This window comes from Euprymna scolopes, chromosome 44, assembly GCF_053919585.1.
Source record: "Euprymna scolopes isolate OS-2025 chromosome 44, ASM5391958v1, whole genome shotgun sequence".
Classification (NCBI taxonomy): Eukaryota; Metazoa; Mollusca; class Cephalopoda; order Sepiida; family Sepiolidae; genus Euprymna; species Euprymna scolopes.
Window position 1 is genome coordinate 22,411,819 of NC_136525.1, and position 18,036 is coordinate 22,429,854.

Sequence of the window (18,036 nt, forward strand, 5' to 3'; positions counted from 1 at the left end):
AAAAAGAGTTTGTACATTTTCTTCAGTTGTAGCCAATTCTGTATCATAAATTTGACTTATCTCCCCTTTTTTAGTTTTCAGCGATTTCAAATTAGAAAATGTCAGATCGAGAATAGAATACGATAATAGCAGATCTCATTAGTTAGCCCAATCTCTGGTTCCCCCTTGCCAAACTTTCGCAATAATTACTCTTCTAGCTACAACCACTATCAACAATTTCCCCACTATCTATCTGTGCATTAATCTAAACACAAATTCCATAAACAAAACTTATTTCCTAGAACTGCACGTCTGTGGAACTCTGTTTCGCTGGCCTGCTTTCCAACTGACTGCAATATGGTCGTCTTCAAATCTAATGTAAGCAAGTTCTTGTTGAGGGGGCCTCAACCCTCCCCAACTAAATAATCCATTTCTACCCTGTATCCACCACTAACCTTGTCTCAATGACTACCGTACACTCAATAACCCTTAACCTCGAGTGGCTTTCGGGCCTTAATAAGTAATAACTCCTATGTAAAAAAAAAAACATTTCATTTTTGTCAAAATTATTTCTAACAAATCTTCTACTCCATTTTTTTGTAATTTTTGAAATTCTTGCTAATTTCGACATGACACAATTACGCGATAGTGTTTTTACTTAAAATCCATTTTTTATATCCAATTATAATGAACAGGTTTTGCAGTCTTCAATGAAATAAGGATTTCTTTTCTCTCGCGAGTAAATATCGGTACTAAGCGATTTGATCACACACTGACCAATCAGCTTGAAGGCCCATAGATTCAATATGTCCCCTAAGGAACTTTGTTTTAGCCCCTTTTCGAACTATGGTCGGTTAACAGAAATTTAAAAGAAAGACATCCTTTTTCACTTTCTCCCGTATTCATCTACTGGACGCTGAAGCATTAATAGTATTCGCCTGAAGATAACTACTGGCCGACCTTGACAGCTCAAAGAACATTTCAACTCTTCACTTTCCAAACTTTGACACTGTCCAACTTTCTGCCACTGAAATACACCTTTTTCCGTTGTTGTTTTAAAAGAGGTTTTGTTCTTCCTTCCTAGCTAAATTTTATTTTACCATCAATATACAAAGGTGCATTTTGAATCTATAAAATGGTGACGCCAACGTGATCTGACAAATCTAATATGGAAGCTTATAGAACTAGGATGCACTTATAAATAGTATGTAATAGAAACCTCCGCACGAAATTAAAAAAAAAACTTATCACATTTAGAAATAATCGTCCAGAATTAAACTTTTACAATGATCGTTCACAATGATTGAAATTAATCGTTTACAAAGATCGTTTAAAATTGATCATTTACAATGATCGTCTATTTGACAGAGGCATAAGAAAAATCTCTGGAAGCCACGAGAAAGATGTCCCTTCTCTCTTGTGTGTCTCTGTCGATTGGGGACGCAAACATTGACAATATTCGTCTGAAGATAACTGTTGACAGCCACCCTTCCTTTCTTCTCTCAGACACTGTCCAACTTCTTCCACCAATACCAAACGGTGTTGATAATTAAATAGATCCTTTGGTTGTTGTTATAAAAAAGGTTTGTTTGTCATTTCGAATGATGATTTTGCGCATTGAGTATTGTTTTTAAAGTCGCCTATTTCACCATGATGTTAACAAAACCTTGCCATTTCAACACGTGCTTAAAATTCGTATTATTTGGAATCTTCAGACTACTATTCTCATCTTGAATGTCATTTTCACAATATTTCGGTCAATGTAACCTCCGACTTTCTTCAGATGTATCTTGTTAAACTTGAGAAAGTTTCTGCCGAGCTAGGGAATTTGGGCGAAATTTCAAACAGGTCCACAAGGACCCATGATGCAAGAGTTAGAATACTGGGAAAACTCAATTGTAAAAATCGATATCCTCCTGGAAACTGAAGGTTGAATTCTCAGTGTGGGTGACTGAAAAAGTACAATTACGAATTATTTAGAAACTCTATCCTGTCATGGTTGAGAGAACGATAGCATGCTACCTCTGTGAAGTAAATAAAGTGTTCCGTTCTAAAATTCCGGGCAAATAGTCGAGAATATGAGAACAGTAGTCCAAGGATTAAATAATACAAATAACCAATCCTCATCTCAAAAATTGAGAAACGTGCTTAAATTTTTTCACGCCATGACGGGGCATATGCCTATCTCACGCTGGCACATGCTTTTTTCTGTTTCTCACCACATGGTGCATTTTTCTCTCTTCTTTCTTTCCCTCTGCTGTGACGTCACTTTGCACACTCACTCATTTGCATATGTGTCATGCTGCTGCAAGAGCTAGTGGCTCTTTTACAAAATTATCAATCCTCATTTAAATAATTCGGAACCATGATGGGTCCAACTCTGTCGGACAGATTCTCAAGGACGTATTCTCGACAGATCTAAAAGCCTCGAAGCAAGCTTTTCATTTTCTTATTTTATTAAAGCGTACAAATGTTTCTAAGTTGGATCGATAGATAATAATCGTTTATTATTCATGTCTGCATACATATACTAAATGTCAATTGATAAACGATTGTTTTATTTATTTAGTGCTTTATTATTCGCGCCCAAACAAGACAATTGCCATTGTAATATGAAGGTTACTGTGAATTAGGACTATACCTACTGGGATAGGATAGGAGCGTTGGGAGGCGAGATGTTTGTTCACTTCACATTTAAACATATGCATGTTGGTGCAGGGGCAGGAGGGGGTCGGAATTCCAAATTCTCGCCTCTCTACTCCCTCTTTCTCACAGAAGAGACGTTGCGAGGCTATCTCTGCTCTATCGTTACTTTTCATGACAGGTGCTCGACTGAGTTTCAATCTCTGTTCCACCCCTGTAAAACATTTGTAATAAATACTTGTCTAGCTACAACAACTCTCAACAATTTCCCTCACTCTCTATCTGTAGCATAAACTATAGAAACATTCCATAAGTAGTTTTCTTTCTGTTATGAGGACTTACCTATTTCACTCGTAATGGACTCTTCCAATCATTATAAAAACTTCGTGCGGAATTATCGCGATCTAACGCGAGATTATAAACTGTCTACCTAATAGTCGGAAATTGCCGACAACCCTTTCATTGTGTTCACTTTCTTGTGCAATACTTTTCTAAACCCATTGTTCGAGTCTTTCTTTATAACCCTAAGGTCACAACACTTCCTTAGAATTCTCTGTCTGTGAAACACAATACCATGGAACTGCTTCCCAGCTGACTACATCATGGTCGTTTTCAAGTCTAATGTAAATAAGTTCTTGTTGAACCGCCCTCTTATATAATTAAACCCTATCCAAATTCCACCATTATTGATCATTACGGTGATGTTTCACTGTCTAAAAATTTCCCTTACCGTGCCTAAAACTAAACGAAAATTCCATGAGCAAAGTTTTTTCTTTTTCCTAGAACTGTCCATCTGTGGAACACAATACCATGGAGCTACTTCCCAGCTGACGAATTGCTAGACTTTGGAATTCCCTCTTTGTTTCCTGCTTCCCTGACAGTACTAACATGCAAAAGTTTAAACATAATGTGAACAGATATCTCGCTACTCAACTCCCTACAATCCACTCTTAGACACGATCCCAAATAGTAGCCTCTTACATCCAAGTGGCAATATGTCTTGTTTGGGGCGAAAAAAAAAATTGCTGTATTCTTGGTTCGGACCTATCCATACGATATTTAGCATTGGCTAGTTTTTGACCTTGAAGTGATATTTTTTAGCTCTTTATATCAAGTGACTTCATGCCCTGTCTGGAGCGATTTCTATGAAAAAAGTTCCTCTTTTTGGAGAGCTGAATTTACCCAACATTAAACACTGACCTTGTGTCTAAATTTGCCCTCATGAAGAGGCAAGTACATATTGCAATTTCCTCTGTTTCCTGCATCCCTGACATGCAAAAATTTAAATAATGTGAACAGACATCTTGTTGTTCAACTCCCTACAATACAACCTTAGACACAATTCCAAATAGTAACTTCTTACATCCAAGTGGCAATATGCTTTATTTGGTGGGAAAAGGAGTTGAAAAAAATTTATTTTTAATTATTTTTCATTATCATAACAGCTGTCTACCATTGATTTCTCACTAGCAACGACTTTTGGCCTTCTCCGAAATTTGAGTGAAAATAAACCTCCCCAAATACAAATTATCAATCCTCATCTAAAAAAAAAGTCCACTATTAGACATGATCCAAATATTGAATCCTTACATTCCAATACATGCCTTGTTTGGGATAAAAAAAAAGTTTGATAAAAAAATCATTTTGCATTATTGCAACAGCCATCCACCATCCAAATACAAATCGTCAATCCTCATCTAAAAAAGTCCCCTGTTAAACATGATCCAAATAATTCGGTTGAAACAGAGTAAAAAAAGTGAAGCATGCATGGTCCCCCGTGAGTGCACAGTGAACGAGGCATAAAAAAAATGACTAAGTTCAGCATTTGCCCCCCTCCCCATTTAGCCACAAAATCCCCAGGGGGCGTCAAATCCTGGTGAAAATGAACAAACAGTGCAGTTTTAAGCCTTAACATATTTAAATTTGAGTTCAGCACCATGCAAAACTGCTAAATAGACATACACAGAAAATTTTGGACAAAATCCCCAGGGGACGTCAAATCCTGGTGAAAATGAACAAACTGCAGTTTTAGGCCTTAACATATTTAAATTTGAGTTCAGCACCATGCAAAACTGCTAAATAGACATACACAGAAAATTTTGGACAAATATGGTAAAATAATCCCAAAAATGGAGTGTTTTTATTAGCCCTAAAAAGTTATCGTGAAGTATAGACAAACAAAATTATAAAGAAATCAGTTAGTTATAACTTTTCAGAAAGTTTTATAAAAATCCAAGGCATTAATTTTTTTTAATAAGCACAAAAGTGTCAATTTTAGCCATTTTAACTCGAAAGACACCCCTAGGGTGGGCAACCGGAGTTTTTCCAGAAAATCCGTTCTGTTACTTTTTTTTTTATTATTTATATCATGTTTAATGTTTGTGCAAAATTTCAAAAAATTCCAAGATGTACTTATTGAGAAAAGGGGAACAGATGAACGGAGGAATGGACAAGAGTGAATTTACAGGTTTATCCTTCTTTTGTCGGGGAGGGGAGGTACGAATAAATAAATGTGAAAAAAAAAAAAAACAGATTTAAGAGGCCTTCAGATATTTTATGTGCTTATTTTTAGTTATTTAATAACGGTAGTTGACGAATGACCTAAAAATCTTCACTAACTAACAACCAACAGCATTTAATTTCCTGTACAGCTGTTCTATCTATATAAGATAAGAGAAAATTATCTCGTTGTCTCCTCCCATTTATGCTTCCTTTTTAAAGCCACTGTTATAAAATGTAGGTTGTACTTAAAAAGGTGTGCCCATAAACCGAAGTGCCTAAACTGTGCTCAACCTATTGCTGTTGAAAGCCGAAGTTTCTTCCCAAACAAGTGGCATCTGTTAGACACATCGTTTGTAAACTGTTTACAATGGCTGCCAAACTCAACAGAGATTAGACCTTTCCTGTAATGATCTAGTCCCTGTTGATTGTGGTAGGATGTTAGTTCTGTGTAGTTCTAGGAGGTCCACCCTCCCAGGCTTACGGGTCTGCCCAGGCACTTTTGCAGGTTAGAGTGCCCTTCCTCTCCCCAAACAGGTGGCATCTGTTAGACATGTCGTTTGTGAACTGTTTACAATGACTATTTGGTTTGTTGCCAGCTGGAATAAATACATAGACCAGTTATTCTCAACACTTCCTTCATCATTCACCCCTCGGCTATATGTATTCCTCTATTTACCTCTTATTCGTATACAAAAAATTTATAACTATTACAGAGTGACAGAAAAACAAGAAGTATTTGATTCTTTTACTGGTAGAGGACTGCATCAGAAGTGAAATCTGCTGCAAAGAAGGTGGGCTCTCTCTATCAGGTTAGAAAATGTCTCATACCTGCCAGTATTGTATATTTCTATTAAGTCATCATTCGCTCTTGCATAGAGTATTGTTACAGCATCTGGACTGGTGCCCCACCCACTGCACTCTTCCTCTTGGACAGGATACAAAAAAGACTCTCTAAACTAATAGGTCACGCCAAGCTTTAATCCCTGTTCAACCACAACTATCTTGCATCCTTACACTTGTTTTATAAGTGCTTCTACGGAATGTGCTTCGACGAGCTTACTACACTTGTATTCTCCTCCCATCACCAACATACATACCCCTGACCAATCAGACTAGCAGCAAAATCATAATCCGCCACTGCAGAGGTTTCAAGATACCAAAACAAATTCTATTCAAATGACTTCTTTCCTTGCATCAATTTCCTTTGGAATTCCTTTCCTGCTCCCTGCTTTTCCGACTGTACCATCATACATAAATTTAAATATAATGTGAACAAGCATCTTGTTACACAACTCCCCACTTAGAATGCCCACCATAAATCTTGCTCCTAATCACAGTAATCGGTTACACATTAGTTGCAATATATCTTTTTCGAAATGAAACAAAGTTTTAAAAAAAATGGGATTCTGGAATTATTTGGTTACAAGGGTTGTTGGTAACCAATTCTGGTGCTACACTAGTTCTGAGCACTGTTAAGTGGTTTTCCCTTAATTGTGCATGAAAGGAGTCATAGAGTATTAAGAATCAACCACTATCAGACTTCTCCTATAGGGCTCGCACAAAATGAAGACTCTAGTCTCCTCACCCCAGCACCGGTAAACAGAGTTCCTAGCTTAAGGTGGTGTAAGAACTAAATATATTTTATTGTTTTGTATAATATATTTTTCCGGCTTTTTAAGGCCACAACAGTCAGCTTAAATGCTATTTACGTCCAACTTTTAAAATCCATCTGACTTAATTTCTGTGACATTTACGGAAATCAGATTCAAGTACTTTCTTCTGTTAGTAATCAGTTTGGTATTTGCAATATCCAAATAACAAAAATAATTACTTATATACAATACACATACATGCATATTATATATATATATATATATATATATATATATATATATATATTACATGAAAACAAGTAGAATAATGGCAATAACAGTTCTCAACTCTTAAATGAGAATAATTAACATACCAGCGTTTAGCCATTTTTGTGATCTTTTTACAGCTGGTATTATGTTATATATCAAAGTAGATAAAGTCATTAAATGCCAGTCAACCACTCTCTTTAATTCTGTCAGAGGGTCCTGGTTCACCTAGGCGAGCTTATATTGAAAACTAGGGGTAATCAATTTTTTAGGTGTTGGCAAATTGAACTAATGTTGAAGAGTTGCATGGTGAGAGTGCAGGAAAGTGTTATAATAGTGAAACCGATGTAGCCATTTGATGTAAAGAGCTAACAGAACGAAAGATGGTTAAGCGAATACAGGAGATGCTTATTAACCTTAGTCTTGAAAATACATTTACTGTAAACAGTTGGAGATTATTCAATGACTAAAAGTCGAAAGTTCGCATTTACTCTAAAGTTAACTACTTATATATATATATATATATATATATATATATATATATATATATATATATATATATATATATATATATATGATGAAAATAATGGAAATAGTATTCCGACAAAATAGAGAAAATAAAAAAGGAACAAACCGTATTATGTGTTCACCAACGTTTCGTCTTTATTTCGAGACTTCCTCTGAGTGAATGAGATTAAGAAACCAAAAAATATACCAGTACAAAATATTTTGTACTGGTATATTTTTTGGTTTCTTAATCTCATTCACCCAGAGGAAGTCTCGAAATAAAGACGAAACGTTGGTGAACACATAATACGGTTTGTTCCTTTTTTATTTTCTCTCTCTCTCGCTCTCTCTCTCTCTCTCTCTCTCTATATATATATATATATATATATACATATATATATATATATATATATATATATATATATATATATATATATATATATATATAATTCGTGACTTCTGCTTGTTTGAACACTCTAGGTTGTCTAATGTATCTACCCGAATTATATGTTTATTAGTTATTTCCCTTAATTCTCCTGGCAAAATTCCCTGAATGTCAATTTCTTCTTAAGATCCCTTTAAATTTTAGACGTTTTCTAAAGTCAAAATCATCTAATAGATTTTGATTAAAATCAGAGTAAGGATTCTAGACATAAGATTTAGTATCATATCTTGATTCTACTGGACACAATACTCAGGTGTTTTCGGTCTTTGTGTGTAAAGGTTTGTCAGAGATTCTGAGATGAGGATAATTCTTATTAGAAGTAAACCTTGATTAAATAAAAAAAATAAAAAAATAGAGTGCTGTCTTCCCAAGCCATCTAGTACGCATCCCCTCTATTAATAAAAGACAGATTTTAATAATAAAATAAAACTGTAGACAATGAGGAACGTATAAAAATATGAAAAAAAAACAAAAAAACTAATAGCAGGCCAGCACCTAGGATAAAAAGGGCCCCTCAACCCACTTATCCACCAGGCGAAAAGAGGTAAACAATAGTGTGAATTTTTCTCTTGCTGGAAGTAGCACTCCAGCTATGACAGAGGCCAACCAAGGTCAGCCATTAGGCTTTGAGGAAAAAAGTCTTGGTCTTCTATTTCCATCATTTATAACAATAAAAGAAAATAAATAAAAATTAGAAGAGGCCATGGTCTCTTGCTGCAAAGAAGATTGTTTTGCTACCGCTACACAAACCTTGAAAAGCGGAACAAGACAGCAGATGAAACTATTATTCTGGGAATTATTTATTAATCGTGTTTTAATCTACTATCCATAATTATGTTCTATATAGGCCCTCAGGTTTGTTAAAAGGATTACCAAGTTTAAAAAGATGCACTGAAGAAGGTCGGAAGTTATAGCGACAGAAACTGAATAGCATCCAGAATGAGAACAATATTATCATTTTTCAGACTACTATTCTCATCTTGAGTGTTGTTTTCCCAACGTTTCATTTGATGTAACATCTGCTCTTCATCAGCTGTATATTGTCGAATTCAGGAATCTTTCTGTAAAACTCAGGAATCTGCACAGTACTCTTTATTTAATCCACGGGGTTAGCAACCTTTTGTTCTGTCAGTCTTCAGTCATTCAAAATTGTATTTTGAGTATTGCCTGCATTGATGATTGAACTTTCAACCTCCAGAACAGTGTAGCTTTGCAGTGTTTCGTGGAATAGTTATTTGTGTTTTTATGCTGCCTGAGTTGCGTTTACTGCGATGTTTGTGTTTTGTATTTTGGGTTTTCTTTTGCTGTGCCTCCTTATCTGGCGATTTTCTTGGTTGAAGTGATGTGTGAGCTATTCTATTGATGTGTGTATATGAAAAAAATGGGCTTTGAAGTTGTCGTGTGTATCTAGTGAGTTCATTTGCATTGCGTCGATGAACAGATTTTTCTTAGTGTCGCCATTATTGTCACTGTTGCAGCTGCTGCTGCTTTTCTGGTTTATTCATGTAAATAAGTACTTTATACACTATACCACGGGTTCACAATTGTAAAGTAATTTGGATTTCTACCCAATTATGGCTGATGGAACAAGTGCACGGCACTCCTGAGAATTAAAAAAAAAAGGGTTCTGATTGAATTCTGGGCAGATTCCCGCGTTCAACAGAAAGATTCCCGAGTTTGACAAGATGCATCTGTGGAAAATCAGAGGTTACATCGACCGACGATTCGATGCCATCTTTCAGTTTTGAAATGCCAATGGATACCCCCTCTAAGTGTAGCTATGCGTGTAATTGTGAGGCAAGAGTTGCACAATCCTCAACCACACCTCTCCTGAATCTGTACTGCTTGAGTCCAATGGCAAGGAGAAATACTAGACGACTGAAAACAATGCCGAGATAAGCAGAGAGCACATACAGCACCTGGAATTCCCAAATGGTCACCCATTTTAGTACTGACCAGACTCAACGTTGCTTAACTTCAGAGATCTAACAGGAACCGGTATGTCAACATGAATTATGTTGTATACATCAACCAAAACGTTGTAAAAATAAGACTTGAGATGAGAGTAGTAGTCCGAAGAATCCAAATAATAGAAATAATGAATCGTTTCAAATAAAACAGTCACTTATAATATTTTTGTGTTGTGGTTAATTTTTTGTTTGTTTTGTTTTTTTATTGTTTTCATCCGAATAATCCAATTAATACCAATCCTTATCTCAATAATGCAGAAATGTAATCGTCTGAATAATTCGAATCATCAATCTTTATCTAAAAAAATTCAAACACAAAAATACCGTCTGTATGCTTTCTGAGTGTTTATATATATATATATATATATATATATATATATATATATATATATATATATATATATATATATATATATATATATATATATATATATTGTTTTAACAAAATCAAGAGTCAAAGAATGGATTGATAGCAACAAATAGTGTATTTAATCTTTCGTTACAATTGTTTCAAGACCAGTCGGAAAAATTCAAACCCTATATTGTTCGAAAATTTTCACAAGAACAGCCTATCATCAGACGTTTTGAAAAAACATTTTTACAATGAACAATGTGGAATCCATTTCCCTTTTAAGGAAAACAATGAGAAAATATTTTATCTACATCTCTTCTTTCCAAGGTTTTTGAAACAATTGTAACGAACGATGAAATACACTATTTGTTGCTATCCATCCATTCTTTGATGTCTTGATTTTGTTAAAACGATATATGAATGCTCAATTAAAAAATATGGTAATTTTGAAGCTTACAATTTAAGTCATCTCATTCTTACTTAAAATTGAATGGTATATGAACGGTTACCGAATTATCAATTATATAAACCCAATAAAATTCGGAATACTATATATATATATATATATATATATATATATATATATATATATATATACGTTTTAGTTTTTTATTACCGTATCTTTCTGTTAAGTTACATTATTGTTTCGGCTACTCGGCCGTTTCTTGTGGCCGTCTGTAGCATCCTCAGACTTTTACAGAAATGTTCGCTATTTTGGGATGAAAGAGTGAAAGAGTGAATGAGATCGGGGGGGGGGGTTGCGAGGAGGGCGGAAGAAAGAGAGAGAGAAAGGGAACAAGGGGGAAGGTGGGGGCGCTTGGTATGTCGATAATGTTTTAGTTTTGGGGTTTAAGGAACTTGTGGGGGAGGGTTTGGGAAGTTCATTTCTGGTGTGGCTGATGGCATAGGGATACATGAGGGGAAGGGGAATGTGTGGGGTTGGAGGAGGGGGTTTACTTTAAAATTCGAGTCTTAGTGTTAAAGTTTTTAGCGTCTCGTTGGTGAGATGATTTCCTGGTAAGTATGTCTTGACCTATTGGGTGTTCGATTATGTTTGGAGGCGGGGGGGGGGCTATGATTCGGGTTTATTTATTTTTAATTTTTATTTTGTTGTTAATTGTTTGGAGAGGGTCAGCTAGCGGTCGCGGTCACGGGTACAAACATGCGCACGTACACACATATATACTTAAAAGAAACGATCACAGGTACACATACATCCCCGCCCTGGTGTGCAAATATATGTACACATGTGCGCCTGCATGCATAGACACCCACGTTGCTCTCGCTTACGTCAAATTTTCTTTAAGGTGCTAAGATTGGGTGCGCGTGCGCAGGCATTGATGCGCACATACACACAGATACATACACACATCGACGCCCCTGCCCCCAAGGAGGCGATTATACGGGCTCATATGCGCATATTGATTCAGGCATACTAGCACCCCATGCATACGTGCAAGCGCGTGCGCACATGCAGATATCAATACTCATGAGCACATACATCGACATATATACACAGCTGCACGCTCTCACACACTATGTGGACAGCAGGCAGCGGGCACATATACTTTCACATCCACACATGCACGCACACACAGGCACGTGCACATATACATCGGTACCCCGTGTACACATGGACGCCCACGTGGATGTACACGTGCGTCCATACACACACACATACACACCCAGTTATACAGACAGTTATTGGTATAGACATATTCGTCTGGATAGATTTAAATCTAAGTTCATTTGTGGGTACATGGGCGCAATACTTTCGTTCAATGTTGACATAGTTATACATAGATATGAGTATAAGCTCATTCTCAGGGTTCTATACATAATGTTTTCATTTTCATTAGTGTTTTTTTTTTTTTTTGGTTAGATGTGGGTGCACACGGGCGCGCCGGCGTTCTCTTCTGCAGCACTTTCTTCAGTTTTTATTAATTACCATCTCCACTAAATATATACACTTGTGCCCGATATTATTCATACCCCTCGGATCATTGAGATTTCTATAAGAATATTGCTCAAACCAGAAGGTAGACAATATTAAAGGGATTTCAAACAATAAATCAAGCATAAGCATTTAATTTAAACTCAACAAATAAATAAATTATGCAAGTTTGAAACATTATACAAAGAAAAACAATAATGGCACTAGTTCAAAATTATTCATACCTCTCTTACTAATAGTCAATAACATGTCTTTTATTCTTAATAACTGCCTTTAACCGTTTTGGATATTTATCAACAAGGTTTTTACAAGCATCAACACTGATTTTTAACCATTCTTCAATGCAGTAGTTCTCCAAATCCCTCAAATTTCTAGGTTTCCGCTTTTTAACCTCAGTTTTCAATATGTGCCAGAGGTTTTCGATAGGGTTCAGGTCGGGACTCTGGCTAGGCCATTCCAAAACATTAATTTGATTATCCTCAAACCATTTCTTGACTATTTTGGCAGTATGTTTTGGATCATTATCCTGTTGAAGGATCCAGTTTGGTCCTAAATGGAGCTTCTTCGCATCCTGTCTAATGTTTTTCTGGAGTATCTCCAAATATTGCTGCTTCTTCATGGTTCCATCTATCTTGACCAAACTACCTGGACCACTAGCCGAAAAGGAGCCCCAAAACATTAGGCTACCACCACCATGTTTCACCGTGGGTATGGTGTTCTTTGGGTTGTAAGCTTCTCCTTTCTTCCTCCAAACGTAAGAAGCATCCATATGGCCAAACAATTCAATTTTTGTTTCGTCAGTCCACAAAATACTTGAGAAAACGGACTCTGGAGAATTCACATGGGTCCTAGCAAACTTTAGACGTGCTGCAAGGTGTTTTTCGGTGTGCAATGGAGTCCTTCTTGGTCTTCTTTCTTTCAGACCATTTTCATGCAGAGTCCTTTGCAATGTTTGCCTTGATATTTTTATGCCAGAAGACTCCAGATTTTCCAAAATGTCCTTAGTAGTGGTGCTTGGATTTGCATTAACACTTCTTACAATATTCCTGGTGGCTCTAGCAGACAGTTTCCTTTTCCTTCCTCTACCAATCAAGTTGTTTGTTGTGAGGTGGCTCTGGAATTTTTTGATGATGCTCTGTACTGTTGCTGTAGGGACCTCAAATTTCTTGGAAATTGACTTGTAACGTAAACCATCCTTATGTGAATTCACAATTTTAGTCCTAAGATCATTACTAAGCTCTTTTTTCTTCCCCATTCTAATAATTTTTATTCTTTTATTGGTTTTCAGTTGATATCATTTTAATTTCTGAAAAATGCAAAAAACGAAATGAAATTAATCAAAGGTTGTATAAAAGCATTCAAAATAAGAATCAAACAGGAAACAAACAGTCAGAAACTCGATTAATACTGAAAAAATAAGGGGGGTATGATTATTTTTGAACATTGCAGATTTTATAAATAGCTGTATATTTCTTTTATTACAAGTATCCCGAGATTTTAAATTGACGAAAATGATCAGAAGAGGTTTATTAAGAATATGTATCAATATGGATGTAAACAATAAATTCTTACAAAGTTACACCTAATAAACTCAATTTTCAAGGAGGGGTATGAATAATATCGGGCACAAGTGTATATATATATATATATATGAACAAGTAGTTAATAAAACGTTAAAAACACTTTGAAAAACAGTTAAAAACATATTTAATTTTAAAAAGGAAGCACAAAATAAGTGGATAGTCCTTAATCCGGGGAGTTTTGAAGAAATACTTTCCTTCTCGTCAGAGGGTAGGATTTAGCAAAATGTGGGATCGGATTTTGCTTGTAGAAGTATTTAATGAAACTATATATATATATATATATATATATATATATATATATATATATATATATGAGCAAACAGTTAATAAAATATGTTAAAAAACACTTTGAAATGAGTTAAAAACATATTTAATCTAAAAAGGAAACACTAGATAAATGGATAGTCCTTAATCCGCGGAGTTTCGAAGAAATACTCTCCTTCTCATCAGAGGGTAGGAATTAGCAAAATGCGGGATCGGATTTTGCATGCAGAAGTATTTGATGAAACAACAAGTAAGTCAAAGATCTTACTTGAAAACATATATATCTATATTGTTTTTGCATAAACATTTAGGTATCGCTAAACGATCATGAGGATGTTTTGTTCATTAGAAGGGCTGAACTTTTGTAAAAGCAACATCTCCTGATGAAGTCTCTAATTAGTTCTAACTAGTTGACTGAAACATACTCATGAATGTATAGTGATATCTAAATGTTTACGTAAATACAAATGAAAAAGTATTTTTTGCTCCACTTTGTATTGAACACTTTTGTATAAACCTTGTTATTCTAATTATTAGTATGCTATTGTTTATTCGACTTATTATAAATATATAATTGCGTAAACAATTAGAGCTTAGGCGTTTGGACAATGTTTAAACAGTGTAATTTTGTACACTCATCTTAGCAGCAGCCCAACTGTTTAATGGTGAGAAGCGCTGGTTGTTGCTTAGGCGGTCGAGTTTTAATCCTGGCTTGAAGTAGTTACTAGTATAGCCGTACTGATGAGCTGTGATACAGCGAAACAACACTGTATGTGGATGACTATATATATATATATATTCTCTCTCTTTGTTTAATGCTATCCATTATGGACTGGCTTAGAAGATAAGTAGCCATTATCGATGCTTTAGATATGGCCTAAGGAGGAACGATACTTGCTAATTAAACAAGACAGAATAATATTTAGGCATTCGTGCAGTATAGTTAACAGCAGAGAATTCAAAAATAAACTATACCACGGATAACTTATACCAAATGCAAGAAAATTTAATTTTTTTATACAGATGACTAAGTTGTAATCCGTGGGGAAGTAGTCTCACACAGAAATATGTTCCACAGACAGGAAGTCCTTGCGAAGAAGCTCTGTTCATGGTAAATTTCGGCGGACATGAGGCACACTGAGGTAGAAAGGAAAGTTGTGTTTTGTTATGGTAGTAAGACGAGTTCTTGCTGTTAATATCTTACAAGGAGGAAGCAGAGATCGGAGCTCAGTCGAGCTCCTTCCATGGAAATAACCATAGAGTAGACAGAGACTAGCACTGTCTCTTCTGCAAGAAAGAGGCTCTAAAAAACAAACAAGAAAATACTTCACTAAATTTTTTATTTTTGAAACAAAGAATGCTAAGTGACAACAAGCCTCTTCAAGATTCTAGTACCCTCACTACCCTTCCATTCAAAATCTGGATGGTGCTATCTCTCCTTAATCATTTCCATCTTCTGGGACCTTTTTTAGGGTGGGTTATAATCTAACTAGTATGTTTCTTTTTTTTAGATTATAGTAATTTTCTTACATATTTACATGAACATTCTCAGTTTCCTTGGATTCGGCCTAGTATTCTCTATTATCAAACGAGTTATTATAAGTGATTGCTTACTGGCAATAACGAGTGATATTCCCTGGAGTTTGAGGGACAACAGGTTTCCCAAGATTTCTAGCACTCTTCATCTCTTTTGATAACCTTAGAAAGCTACTAACACCCGAAAGTATCCTGTACCTCTATAAGGCCACCATTCGACCATGTATGGAGTATTGTTGTCATATTTGGGCTGGTGCATCTGCTACTAGTCTCTCACTCCTAGACAAGATTCAAAAGAGAGTCATCAACCTGATAGGTCATGAACTGTCATCTAAGCTTCAGCCTCTGTCCCATCGACGAAATGTAGCATCCCTCTGCCTGTTCTACAAGTATTTTAATGGTGAATGCTCTGACGAAATGCAAGCACTTGTACCCTCTCGACGTAAATACCCCCGACAAACCTGACAAGCAGCAAAATCCCACCTCTTCACAGTTGAGATCTCTAAATGTAAGAGAGCATTCTACTCCAGTAGTTTCTTCCCCAGAACCGCTAGACTTTGGAATTTCCTTCAGAGTTCCTGCTTCCCCAACTGTACTGACATGCAGAAGTTCAAGTGTAACGTGAACCGACATCTTACTGCCCAACTCCCCACATAGTACTCCTGTAGCTTATGTCCCTGATAGTAACCCCCTACATCAAAGTGGCAATGTGTCTTGTTTGGGGTGAAAATGTAATTAAAAAAAAAAAAAATGAAAAATAACACCCCACCTGAGAGCTGAGGCAACGTGAGTTGGAACAAATACATTGAGAACATTGCCAAGGTTTTGTCTCCCGTGCTAGAAAATTACTCACACCTGAGAGTATCTTGTACCTTGACAAAGTCACAATTCACCCATGCATGGAGTATTGTTGCCACACCTGGGCTGGTGCATCTACCATTAATCTTTCATTCTTAGACAGGGCCTAAAAAAGAGTATCAAATCTAATAGGTTCCACATTATCAGCCAAGCTCCAATCTCTGTCCCATCGCCACAATGTTGCATCCTAGTGCCTGTTTTACAAGTAATTTAATGTAATGTGCTCTGATGACCTCACGGCACTTGGGTCCCCTCGAGTAACATACTTTTGACCAACATAACAAGCAGCAAAATCCCACCCCTTCATCATGAGATCCCTAGATGATGCAAAGCTTTTTACTCTAATAGTTTCTTCCCTCAAACTGTAAGATTTTGGAATTCCCACTCTGTTTCTTGCTTTGACTATATTGACATGCAGAAATTTAAATGTAATGTAAACAAACAACTCCTCGCAGTCTTTTATTAAACACGATCCCAAACAGCAACTCTTTACATCCAAGGGGCAATGTGCCTTGTTTGGGGTGAAAAAATGTAAAAAAAAAAAAAATAATAATAATCATTTTGTATTATCGCAACAGCCGTTCACCATTGCTTTCTCATATTCTTGATCTTCACTGAAATTTGAGTGACAATACAAATACTCATATTCAAATTAATCCTCATCTCAAAAAATTCTGGAACAAAATTTGAGAATCTTTGGATTTCTGATGACAGAAAAAAAAAAAGATTTAAAAAAATAACATCAGCTTTTTACACAGAGTAGTAGGGGTAGCAGGTCCCGTAAAGGGTCTTGTGAGGGTTGTGACCCCCTAGCTAATAAACTCCTCACAATCCCCAGTTAGACGTGATTCCAAATAGTGATTCCCTTTCGGGAAATGGGAACATGCTTTGTTTGGGATGAAAAAGAAAATTTTTGAATGATAATAATTTTGCATTATCGCAACAGCCGTTTACCATTGATTTCTTATTCGTAACGACTGTTGGTTTTCTCTGGAATTTGAGTGGCAATAAGTCCTCCCCCCCCTCACTCTGAATACAAATCATCTATATGCATCCCAAAAAATTTCGAAACAAAAGAGTAATCTCCCTTGATGAGGGGAGAAAATCTAATGAGGAAACTTGTGGGAGGTTATGATCTGCTGATGTATATAAATAGAAAAATTCGAGCAAATAATAAATAATATTTAGGCATTCGTGCAGTATAGTTAACAACAGAGAATTCAAAAACAAACTATACCACAGATAACTTATACCAAATGCAAGAAAATTTAATTTTTTTATACAGATGGCTAAGTTGTAATCTGTGGGGAAGTAGTCTCACGCGGAAATATGTTCCACAGACAGGAAGCCCTTGCGAAGAATCTCTGTTCATGATAAATTTCGGCTGACATGAGGCACACTGAGGTGGAAAGGAAAGTTTTGCTTTGTTGTGGTAGTAAGACGAGTTCTTGCTGATAATTTCTTACATAATCTAAACTGACCCAAAAATCATCAAAATCTGCTTCATTGTTTAGGTTCCTAGATGTCGGAACGCTTTTTTACTTTAATAGTTTCTCCCCCTCAGATTGTTAAACTTTGGAATTC

The 18,036-nt window shown here is 35.9% G+C and overlaps 1 protein-coding gene across 4 annotated transcripts in view; it reads right to left on the reverse strand.

Moving 5' to 3' along the window:
- Positions 1–18,036, reverse strand: part of LOC145268736 (choline transporter-like protein 2) — a 382,616-nt gene that overhangs the window by 232,910 nt on the left and 131,670 nt on the right. The gene's annotated exons all lie outside the window — the stretch shown is intronic.